At 33.7% G+C, this 12,197-nt stretch overlaps 1 long non-coding RNA gene across 1 annotated transcript in view; it reads right to left on the bottom strand.

Moving 5' to 3' along the window:
* LOC141461462 (uncharacterized) overlaps nucleotides 1-11,830 on the bottom strand; it is a 63,481-nt gene extending 51,651 nt beyond the window's left edge. Inside the window, exon 1 of the long non-coding RNA XR_012462880.1 lies at nucleotides 11,628-11,830. This is a non-coding gene — a long non-coding RNA (uncharacterized lncRNA). The remainder of the gene's footprint in view (nucleotides 1-11,627) is intronic.
* Nucleotides 11,831-12,197: the final 367 nt, after the last annotated feature.

Raw genomic sequence — 12,197 nt, 5'->3', positions numbered from 1 at the left:
GAGGTAAAAGTTGAGCTAAGTAAAATTTAGAAACTTATAAACAGTTTGTTTAGAAAGAAGGGTGTTTTGGGAGATGGTAACTGCTATTAAGGCCGAGGATAGATGAATTTGGTATACATTTCAGTAAAAACGAAGGAAAAACTGGAAACTGACACACACTGTGCTAAACAAGTGTTTTGGAAGATGGTTACTGGTATTAAGGCCGAGGATAAATGATATTGGTATACATTTCAGTAAAAACGAAGTAAAAACTGGAAACTGACACACACTTTGTGCTAAACAAGTGTTTTGGGAGATGTTAACTGCTATTAAGGCCGAGGATAGATGATTTTGGTATACATTTCAGTAAAAACGAAGGAAAAACTGGAAACTGACACACACTGTGCTAAACAAGTGTTTTGGAAGATGGTTACTGGTATTAAGGCCGAGGATAAATGATATTGGTATACATTTCAGTAAAAACGAAGTAAAAACTGGAAACTGACACACACTTTGTGCTAAACAAGTGTTTTGGAAGATGTTAACTGCTATTAAGGCCGAGGATAGATGATTTTGGTATACATTTCAGTAAAAACGAAGGAAAAACTGGAAACTGACACACACTGTGCTAAACAAGTGTTTTAGGAGATGGTAACTGCTATTAAAGCCAAGGATAGATGATTTTGGTATACATTTCAGTAAAAACGAAGGAAAAACTGGAAACTGACACACACTTTGTGCTAAACAAGTGTTTTGGAAGATGTTAACTGCTATTAAGGCCGAGGATAGATGATTTTGGTATACATTTCAGTAAAAACGAAGGAACTGTACACTCTTTGTGCTAAAGAAGGGTGTTTGTGGTGATGACTATTATCATTCTAGACGGAAGTGTAAGGATGACTAGGAAAAGGATTTGTGGATGCTGAAATTTTGAGGTTGCAGATTGCTAGCAAGTGTAATTGGGTACTACGTAGAGGCGATCCAGGACATTCATGGTCTCTTGCGCCAAAGAGGAAAAAAAAAGGAGGTTGTTGTAGTTCTGTTCTATCTTTAAACAAATAAGTTGCAATCCTGATTGCTGGATTGATAGAAAAGTGTATCATCATTAACTTCTCCATGGTCACACTGAATCATTTGCGAAGTTTTTTGTCTTTAGTGAAGAAGGAGATCAAGTTTAACAGTAAATTTTAGTATTAAGTTATTAAAATTTACTTTAACCATCAAAGGCTCAATGGAAAACACAATTTGCTTTCCAAATGGGTCGTGCGTGGACTGGAAATGAGATTTAGGTACTGTCAAAAGAAAATGAACGTCTGATATTTGATTTTATTAGTCTTTAACAGTATTTTAGATAGACAAACTTTGTTTAAATGAAATTGTACAGCTTAAATAACCAAGTAACTAGCGATAGAAATAATTTTAAATCCACTATATAAGGAGTAAAGAAGAGGACCTTATATACAGCAGACATACCTCAACATCCAAATACCATTCTTTCTACCTTTGCTGACGATACTGCAATCTTATCTCCTCATTCCGATCCTCTTATCGTTACACGACCTCTACAAACACACATCAACCACTTACAGGACTGGCTTTTCAAATGGAGAATTAAAACTAACTTTACGAAGTCTAAGTTTATAGTATTTACTCTCAGACGGAAAATCCTACCTCCCATCATCTTGAGCCAAACTCCTATACCAACTGTGGACAAAGTACGCTACCTTGCACTGCACCTAGAAGCAAACGGTTGACATGGAATCCCCATACTAGACTAAAAAGACAAGAAACTAACCAACGCTACAAACTTCTCGCCAGACTACTTGACAACCGATCGAAACTTAACCTACATAACAAAAGACTCTTATATCTACTGTTACTGCGACCTATTTGGTCATACGGCCATCGAAGTATGTGGGGATCGACTAAGCGTTCCAACTCACTACGCCTCCAGACATTACAGTCAAAAATACTACGAAAACTTCTTAACGCTCCCGTTTTATGTATCTAACCTCACTATCCATGATGACCTAAAAATCCCTTTCATTACAGATCTTTCTAACACTCGTTTCTTCAAATTTCATTCCTCTATAGCAGCTCATCCTAACCCTCTCTTAGAACACCGATCTTCCACCACATTACCAGGTAATCCTCTAAGGAGATTGAAGAGAAGATGGCCTCGTGATCTTCTCTTATCGTGAGAGCAAAGCACGTTACTGGAGTGGCACCACTGGGTGCCTTCTCCACTCATGATTTTCTTCTATTTCTTTTTTCTTTCACCATATTTGCTTGTTGCAACAACTGTTGCAGTGGTAAATTCCAATAAAAGATAAAAAAAAAAAAAAAATCACTATACCTTTTAAATCATTAAATAAAACCTAAATGACGATGTAAAATATAGCCAAAAATGTATTAATCAATTAAAAGATAGAAATACAAATTTTCTGTTCCTGAAATTGTATTTTCTTCTAAACTATTGAATCGTTTCCTACAAGTTTTGTAAGTTAAATGAACAGTATATAATTTAAAAAGATTTAACTTTAAGGGGAAAAAATAAACAAGAAACGCTAAAGTATAAAAGGGAGAAAACGAATGCAACATGTAAAATAGGCAAAGCTAGGCTACTGTATTGCTTCTTGATCTCCGACATAGCTCTCACTTAAAGAAAAAAAACTAGCGGTAGAAGGCTATCATTAAATTACTTAGAAATGAGAAGCACCTTTTATAACATGATAGCTAAAGAGTAAAGACTGGGAAGATATAGCTCCTAAGTGTGGTGAACTTAGAGAGCTAGTCTGACAAGACAGAGAAGTTGAAGAAACGCCCGAAGCACATGAGATATTGCGTGCCAGCGAATTAACTATAGTGAATACCAACAGTTAATAGTTATCAAAATGGGTATTCATGCAAGTATAAGGTAGCTACTGGTCTTAACTTTTCGAATACTAACCTTCTAATTTATTTATTTTTTTAAAAAATCTTAATATATATATTTAATCTATCCACGATTTTATTAAATAACAGTTCTTGGTTACTCTAAAAATCGCTACAAAAGGAGGGGATAAAAGTAAATTATAAACCAAAAATCTAGCTCATTGCTTTTTGGTTTAACCCGGCTGGTGATTTAAACTCTTTTAAGATAACGGTGGAGCTCTACTTAAAATACTATAAAATAGAAAAAATAAATAATCTTACTTCTACGAGATTTTGTGAAAGGTGTTAATTTAATTGACGAATCCCGGTCATGGATTTTTTAATCTCGTTAACTTTTGTCTGTTCAATTTACTTAATTACATAGCTTACTTAGAATTAAGATATATACAAATTAGGGGTTTTCTAAAAAAATATTTAATCTCTAACTAGCAAAGCAACTTTTTATATATAAACTACTCAAAAGTTGCTAAGGAATTTATAAATAACATCAAATATAATTAACTTGCACAATGTTTTGATGTTTATCTCGTTATTTTGGCATTCAATATTTGTTTATATTATCTCGTTATTTTGGGTTGCTATTCTAAGCATGTCTGATGACCGACTCCCGAAATTGTGTTTCTCAAGGCTATTAGAATTAGAATCTAATTTTACATTACCATTTAACTGGGTATCTGTTTTACGGACTCATTTAAATGTAATCGGTTATGAACAATTAATCACAATATCGAATGTAACAGATATATTAAAGTATAAAAATGACTTGATTGCCTCTTATAAAAATCACATGTTTAGTTGTGATGTTGATTTTGCTGTAAAATCTTCCTTCAACAACTTTTACAGGAAAATAAGTGCACTGGAGCCATCTGCAGAATCTTATTTAGAATTAATTGGCAGTATAGAAAAATTAAGAGTAGTCGCACAACTTAGATTGTCGAATAAAAAACGATTCTCTTTGAAAATAGGCTCAAAGAAAATTGATATTTTTCCTGAAAATGTATGTCAATTTTGTAATAATGGCAATAATGATTTAACTCACTTTCTTTTTAAGTGTTCGAGATTTTCAGATCCTAGAGATAGATACCTTTCAGAATTTGTGATCCATGAGAATATTGCTGATCTGTTAATTATTACTGATACTCATCGTATAAATAGCATTTTTTCATTTTGTAACAGTTGTATTAATTTAATAAGATGATAAAAATTAATTAATTGTACTTCACTAGCATATGTAACAGTAAGAGGGCCACAACAAGTGCGGCAATCACTAGAATTCAGTTATTTATGTTTTCTTTTTAAGTTTTACTTTCTCTTATGCTGTATTATTCAGTCTTTGTCGCAAGAGAGGGAGATAAGAATGTACTCTATTTGAATTTATTGGTTCTCGTTTAATTAAGGATTATATATATAATTTTGGTCTCACAGTCAATCAGAGATATAAACCAACATGTATTAGTGTTGAATTTGTAGTGTTATTTCTATTTCATTTATTTATTTATCTTTTCTTGTAGTTCGTTTCTATATTTTCTTTTCTTTTTCATGCAGTTAAAATGTAATATTTTATAACGTATATATTGAATTATTCCAACTCCCTGCGACAAGTATTTGTATTACTTTATAAGCAGAAATAAATTTATTATTATTATATTAAGGAATTAATGCACTTGTTAGTCGTACAAAGGTTAATTCATTTTGATAAACCCCAAAAACAAACATTGCTAATTTTGTCCTTTAAAATGATTCAGTATTCTAATACATTTGAAAGTGAGCGAACTTTTTTTTCTTCTCAATTCTAATTTTTTATCATGGAAAGAAGACCTCTAAGTGATGAAAGGGCAAATTTAATTGTCCAGTTTCATTTCCAGGGCCTTTCTCAGCTTGAAATTGCTAATGCTTTGAACATTGCGCCAAGTGTTGTTTGCCGAGCATTGCAAAGATACCGCGAGTTTGGAACTGCACAAAGACGCCATGGCGGTGGGAATTTTCGAAGAACCACTGAAAGAGAAGACCGCCTAGTGAGGATGAATGCCCGTAGAAACCCTTTTTTGACCGCCCGACATTTACAAAATCGTCTTTTTGAATCCTCTGGGACTCAAGTATCTGATCAAACGATTAGAAATCGATTGAGAGAGGTTGGTTTGCGTTCGTATCGCCCAGTTAGAAGGCCCTCTTTGGATACACGGCACAGAAGAGCAAGATTGGAATGGGTAAACTCTAGGTTGAGGGAGAACCAAAACTGGGAATTTGTATTGTTTAGTGACGAGTAAAGATTCTGTTTATCGAGTGATAGCAGACGTTTGCGAGTATGGAGAAGGCCAAACACTCGTTTTGAGCCACAATTCATCCAACCGGTAACAGCACACCGCGGTGGCGGTGTCATGGTGTGGGGGTGGAATTACTCTCAACAATTGTACTGAACTACACATCATTCTGGGCACTTTAAATGGGATCAGATACAGAGATGACATTATTCGGGGGTTTGTCTCAGACTTCCGAGACAATTTTGGGCCACACTTTGTTTTTCTCGACGACAATGCCCGCCCTCACCGCGCCAGATGTGTTCTTGAAGAAATTCGTCGTCTCGGCTTTACCCACTTACCACTGCCAGCACTATCACCAGACCTAAACCCAATAGAGCACATTTGGGACAATTTACAGAGACGACTAAATAACCATCAGCCCCAACCCCGGAACACCGGAGAGATTGCTAACGTTTTAACGTTATTATGGGAAGAAATTCCGCAAGAAGAAATAGCTGCCGTTATTTTGAGTATGGCAAACCGTTGTTCAGCTGTTCAGAGAGTAAGAGGAGGCTACACCAGGTACTGAAAAACTATTAATTGGATTAACAAAATAAAAATTGTGGAAAAACCAGTGGAGATGTTTTCCACAATTTGATAGGCGACACTCACGGCTTTTGTTAAATCCTGTTTTATCTTCGTTGTTAAAGATAATGTGATATTAAAAGACAAATGAAGCAACTTTTATTTTAAAAAAATATAACTCTTTCTGTCTTTTTTTGATCTTTTTATTGCAATTCCTTAGCAACTTTTGAGTAGTTTATTTTAACAGGCAATTTTTGTGTTTTCTTTTGTTTTTAAAAAAATCAAAAGATTCACGAAATTTAGTAAAGATTTTTCTTTAAATAGAAATTGCATCAATTTTAGAACTCCAAAATAATTATTATACACTGCTCCACAAAAAAAAGTGGCGCACTTTAAAAATGCGTTATTTTTTTTCTCTGTAACTTTTTTGTTCTACATTTTATTTTAGTTAGCAAATATAAGAAGTATAAAGTTAGGGAAGGGCTAAAATAAAATAAAAAATGATCTAAAAGAAATAAAAACTTTTAATTTAACAAAAAAGTACTTCTCGGCAAAAAATGAATTTGAAAAAAAAAGTATTTCTTCCGATTAAAAAAGGAGAAAAAGAATTTTAGTAACGTGTATTGCTCGCATTACTGCATCCAACCTCCTCGGCATACTCCTTATTAAATTTCTCACGAAATCTTGTGTTAATTCCTCCCATATCTCCACCAGAGCACCTCGCAACTCTTCTAAGCACCTGGGAGGATTATTTCTCCATCTTAATCGCCAACCCAGCTCATCCCAAAGATGTTCAATTGGATTTAAATCCGGGCTGCGTGCTGGTCATCTCAGAATACGAATGCCAGTATCGTGGAGATATTGAAGAACACAGGCGGCAGTGTGTGGTTGGGCATTATCTTGCATAAAAATAAAATTCTCCCCAATAAATGGTGCATAGGGTATCACATATTGCTGGAAAATTTCCCTCACATACACATCTGCACTCAAGATTGCCCTGTTGAACACGTGGAGCTCAGTTTAAGCCCCCATAGAAATCCCAGCCCACACCATCACTGAACCACCTCCGAATGGTAGTCTACCAGAAATATTGCACGGAGCGTAGCGCTCCCCAGGTCTTCGGTAAACTCGTCGCCTCCCATCAGTTGCGTAGAGAGCAAAACGGGACTCGTCTGAAAAGAGAACGTTTCTCCAATCGTTCCCAGACCAGTTGCGGTGTTCCCTAGCGAACTCTAGACGGGCTCTCCGATGATCTACGGTGAACAATGGTCCTGTGGCTTGCTTCCTAGGGCGTAAATTCATTTCAGCGAGCCTTCTTTGTACATTTTCGGCACTGACTGTAACTCCACGAACAGTAAGCAGTGTTTGAGCTGTTTCAGAAGCAGTTGATGTACGATTTCTCAGAGTGTGAATTCTGATAAATCGGTCATCAAGTGCTTCTGTGGCTCTTGGTCGACCCGAATCTTGTCTGCGAGTGCAGAGGCCTGTCTCCTGGTAACAATGAATGGCTCTACGGACGGTGGTCTCAGGCAACCCTAACGTTCGTGCTGCGTACCGCTGACTGCGTCCATCCTCAACTAATGCAATAATACGGGCCACTTGCTCTGCTGTAATTGAGAGTTTGCAATGCTTTCAGCTTGAAAAAAGTCGAAACGCAACTGTAGAGGTCAATAAATTTATTTACTGTTGAGGTAAAGTTCACGTTGTTGTTTACACAAAAAGACCGAAGGGGATTAAACGAGGAATTGCTTCTCTATTTACAAGAAACTTTGGACCTTGATTCGATTAATTGTTCCCTGACAGTTTATGAAAATAATTAAAACTAATAATCTTTCCCCAAAATGTGATAAAACAAAAAATAAACGCTTTTTTCAAAGTGCGCCACTTTTTTTGTGGAGCAGTTTAATTAAGGCTTTAGAGTGAAGGGAGAGATGAAAACAATGGAAGAATTTTACTTAATAATTTAGTTCAGTCTGTATCTAAGACAGAAAACAGTTTCAAAACTGACACGAACAATTTAAATGACATATACACAAACTTACTACAAAATACTTGTCAATTGGGCAACACTGACTTCCACACAACCTAACACATAAAACCGATCACACTCAGTCCATGAACAGACAAGACAGAAGACACACCAACACTGTAATGTAAAAATATTACTTTCTAAACTAGGTAAATAATTTTTGTAAATTTCGTTATACATATTCATTTTAATAGAATCTGTGTTAACAATCTGTAAACATGTTCCACAGCCCTGAAGATGACCTAGTGTCTAGGTCGAAAGTTCGGCAGATTAAATGTATCACGACTGAAAACTGCCATTTATTTTTTCATCCTATTGAAACTATGAATCAGTCACCAAAAATAATGAACAGCTATTAATAATTTAGCTTTGCATATTGGTTTTATTGTCAGATAAAAAGTCTTCTGTAACCTCGTCCAACCACAGTGATTAAATTATCTTGGAATTTAGAAATAGTTCTCTAAAAAAGATGGTGGGACTCCATGAATATTATACAAAATTTATTGCTGCAAAATTTCATCCAAGTTGTCATGAAACGCTTTGGGGCGTCTGCGAAGCCAGATTTAGATGAAAAGAGGCCCTGGGCTATTCCACTTATGAGGCCCTTTCATCACCCATTTTTAAGTTTGTAAATTACATTAGATATAATATTATACATCATTACTGTTATACATATCAATATGTTAAATGAAACATGTTGCTATTGGTACTGTTTTTAGAATAGTGTAATTTTAATTTTGCTAGCAATTTGAATGTAGGCCCCTCTTGATCTTGAGGCCTTAGGCTGAAGTCTAGTTAGCCTATAGGAAAATCCGGCCCTAGGCGTCTGTCTAATAAATTTCAAATTATCCTGAAACCCGTACTGTACAAGTTATATTTTCAGTGGTCTGATGAACTCGCACTTCTTGTGTTACTCATGAAGCGCGATCATAATGGGCAGCGGTCGGCAACCTATTTTAAGTCGGGAGCCATTTCTCCTTAAATAATTTTAATAAATCTTACCAAGAGCCGCAAGGATGATAGTGTGATCAACTCTGAAGATCATTTGTATTCACAAATTATTATTTTATGATATTCAATAACATTTAAACGTTTTATATATTTATTGTCACATATTGCAAAGTAAATAAACGAATAAATAATAACTAAACCTGTATTTGAATGAAAATGGCGGCAGTCCTATATATTACGTACTGTATTTTAATATAATTCTATTCAATTTCAAACCAATCACATTTAAAATTCTTTTTGAAAGAATATCTTTACTTTAATAAATGAAATTTTCATTTTTTTCAACAGAATCAAAATATACAATATATTTTAGACAGGCTGAAGAGCCACACATTTCGATAAAAGAGCTGTATGCAGCTCGCGAATCCCTGCTCTAGGGCAAGGCAAAGTAAGATAAGATTTAAAGATGTCTGGTAGCCGTGAAAAGTAATTTTGCTTTTTGGTCACTGGCACTATATAATTTCACTTGCCGTCACTTTAGAACTCATAGATGTTCTCTGTCTGGAACAAGATGACCGCAACAATTGGGGAAACAAAATCTGAACTTTGCTCGATTCAACAAATCTATAGCTGGGAATGAAACTACAACGTACATGAAGATAAGTACCAGAAATCAGAGAAATACTCTTTCTAGGACCGAAAGAATAATGGATAATAATTCATATGGGTATGCTTTAACACTACATTGCAAAAATCCGAAGTCAATTTGACTCCAAAAAAAAAAAAAATAGGAATGATCTCTGTTTCCCCAAATCTCATAGCTATCCCGAAATGCTCTTAGATATGCTATCCCCACTCTCTCACCATTCGATAGTCACGAGCTGAAGACCAATGGAATTCTTAGTTTCTTTTTGCAGATTAGTTTACTTGAATCATAGGAGTCATTTTGACTCCTGATTGGCAATATAAGTAGATTTTCTGTTATTAACTTGACTCCAGATTATTGCCTAAATGATTATTTGATAAATTTACATAATTTTCAAGGCACAAAAAGCCTCTTTCTAGAATTGATTTTCTGTCCGAATTGCAGCAAAAACTTTGCGGCGAATTGGGTAATTTCCGATCCGTGTCAACAGCGCACAGTAATTGAAAAAATTGTGAATGTAATTAAAAAAAATGAAAAAGTTCCTGATCAGAAGGCAGCCAAGCAAGGTTCTAGAAAATACTGAGATTACTGCGATCCTAAGTTGAAGTTAATTCCTTCTGCGTGAAATGTTAAAGCCGATTTGTGGACAAAATTTGTTTTTTCCTTCTTAATTCCTATTCTTTCTCGTCCTTTAATGCAAATTTTATTATTAAAATTGAAATCAATATAAAAAAAAAGATAAAAATAAATTATGGAGTCAATATGACTCCACATTGGCAGTAACTAAGTTCGAGCATTGGCAATGCAGTGTTAAAGGTAAAATATTCACATCCCAGAAAAACTAGATTGTGTAGTTTCGGTAATGTCATAAATTTGGAGGGCCCAGAAAAAAAAAAGAATTGATTTTGAGTTAAAATCAGAAAAAAGTTTAATTTCCAATTTGAGTGATAAATATATACACGAGAGGATCCAAAATGTCGAAGCGGTGATTTCAGTGCTTGGAATCAGAATCTCTCTATCCTAGAATCAGCCTCTGTCCTTAAAAGTGCTGTATTTTCTTTATGTATCTTTACATCTCTAACCACAAACTACACTGATTTGCACATTACAAAGTTAGAAAGATTGGAAATGGAGAACATTAAGCAGCAATACCGAAAAAAGTAGAAAATACGAAGAAAATGCAGCTAATAATCAAAAGAAAAAATAAATTTTATACTCTAATTAGTATAATTAAAATATTTTTTTTTGGTATTTCACTTCCTAACTTTCTTGGAATAGTTTGGCACCCATAATAATAAAAAAGAGTGATCAAGAATTGGACATTGACAATAAAAATATTATGCCAAGCAAGCTTTGATCAACAAAATCCTAAATTATATTGGTAATTACACTTTATTACATCAAAACAAACAATAAAAGATAGAACCAAAAATTACCCAATTGCCCGGAGGGTACAATAGAATTGACAAATTATAAAAGAGAGATAATTTGATAAAAGTTATTGTTCAAAGAAATGTATTTTATTCATTATATAATGCCATTACATATTGTAAAAGGAAATGCTAATAAAAAAAAACCTCTATTATTGTTCAAAAAGCTAACTGCATGTGATCCAAATAAAAAGAAATAAACTAACAAAAATTGTATAATGAGTTTGTTATTTTTCTTTTTAAATTTGTTCACAACAAACAGAACTGAATTATTACTTTAAAGCTTTGTATTATTCCTTTTGATTCTTAGGTAAATGATTGGCGAACCACTGATCATTTATTATTATTGTAGTCTGTTTGGTGAGTTTGTACAATCGAAAGTTGTAATAGACAAAACGGGGAGAAGTTTATAAGAATGAAATTATTGGGAACATTTGTTTATATTCAATATTGTTTATTTTAAAAGATCTAAAACTCTGAATTTATAATGGTTTTTACTATATTTAGCTACTCAGGATGCCTGTAAACACCCAATTTTAATTAACCTCTTGAAATTTCCATCTTACATAAGAGCATTGAAAAATATTACATATTTAACAGTGCATTCCTAATAGCATAATGGCATGCAAATATCCTACAAGTTGTACTGTTACACAGGTTGGGACATTTAAGCGCCAATCTTTGGTTCTTAAGCTCAAGTTGGTTGAATCAATACAATTTTGATTTTTAGTTTAAGTACAAGTTTTTAAAAGAAAGTAAGAGAACAAATAGAGGAACATTGGAAGAAGGTATAAAGGTTAAAAGAAAAAATAAAATAAATTAAGATTACTTACATTATTATTAATTTTGTCCAAAGAGTTTTACTTTGTTGGATATATGTAGTTGGATTTTATTCTAAGTTGTGATTAATCAATCAAGAATCAACTTATTTTCTGGTAATTTTGTATAATCAAAATAGATGTAATTGTAGTTAGTAAATATTTTGTAACTTATTATTATTGATCACAAGCAACTAATAAAAACTCCTTGCTAGGTAGAAGGTTATGTTAACCTAGAATCAATAAACTGTACTTCATGTGCAAAGTGTTGGGTTATGCCCATTTATCTACTAATATAAACAAATATGTAACCTCTCATAAAATAAAGTGAAGTTGAAGTTTTTTTGGAACAGCAAACGTACCCAGAAAGAACTTAAGAAACATTTTGATTCATTTACAGTCTTGGAGTATAATAAACAATAAGGTAATTTTAATAAATAAATGGCTAATAATGTAACTAGCAGAGTGCACTTAGTATTTTGTTGAAAGATTATAATCTTAAGTTATGTATAGAATGAAACAGCTAGTGTCTGCATGCATTTTCTTTTTAATCTGTTGTAGTATTGCATTTCCTTTACATTAAGA

This window comes from Rhodnius prolixus, unplaced genomic scaffold (genome assembly GCF_049639745.1).
Source record: "Rhodnius prolixus isolate KJV_2025 unplaced genomic scaffold, Rpr scaffold_6, whole genome shotgun sequence".
Taxonomy (NCBI): Eukaryota; Metazoa; Arthropoda; class Insecta; order Hemiptera; family Reduviidae; genus Rhodnius; species Rhodnius prolixus.
Note: the sequence above shows the minus strand (reverse complement) of the source record. Positions and strands in the feature narration are given on the sequence as shown.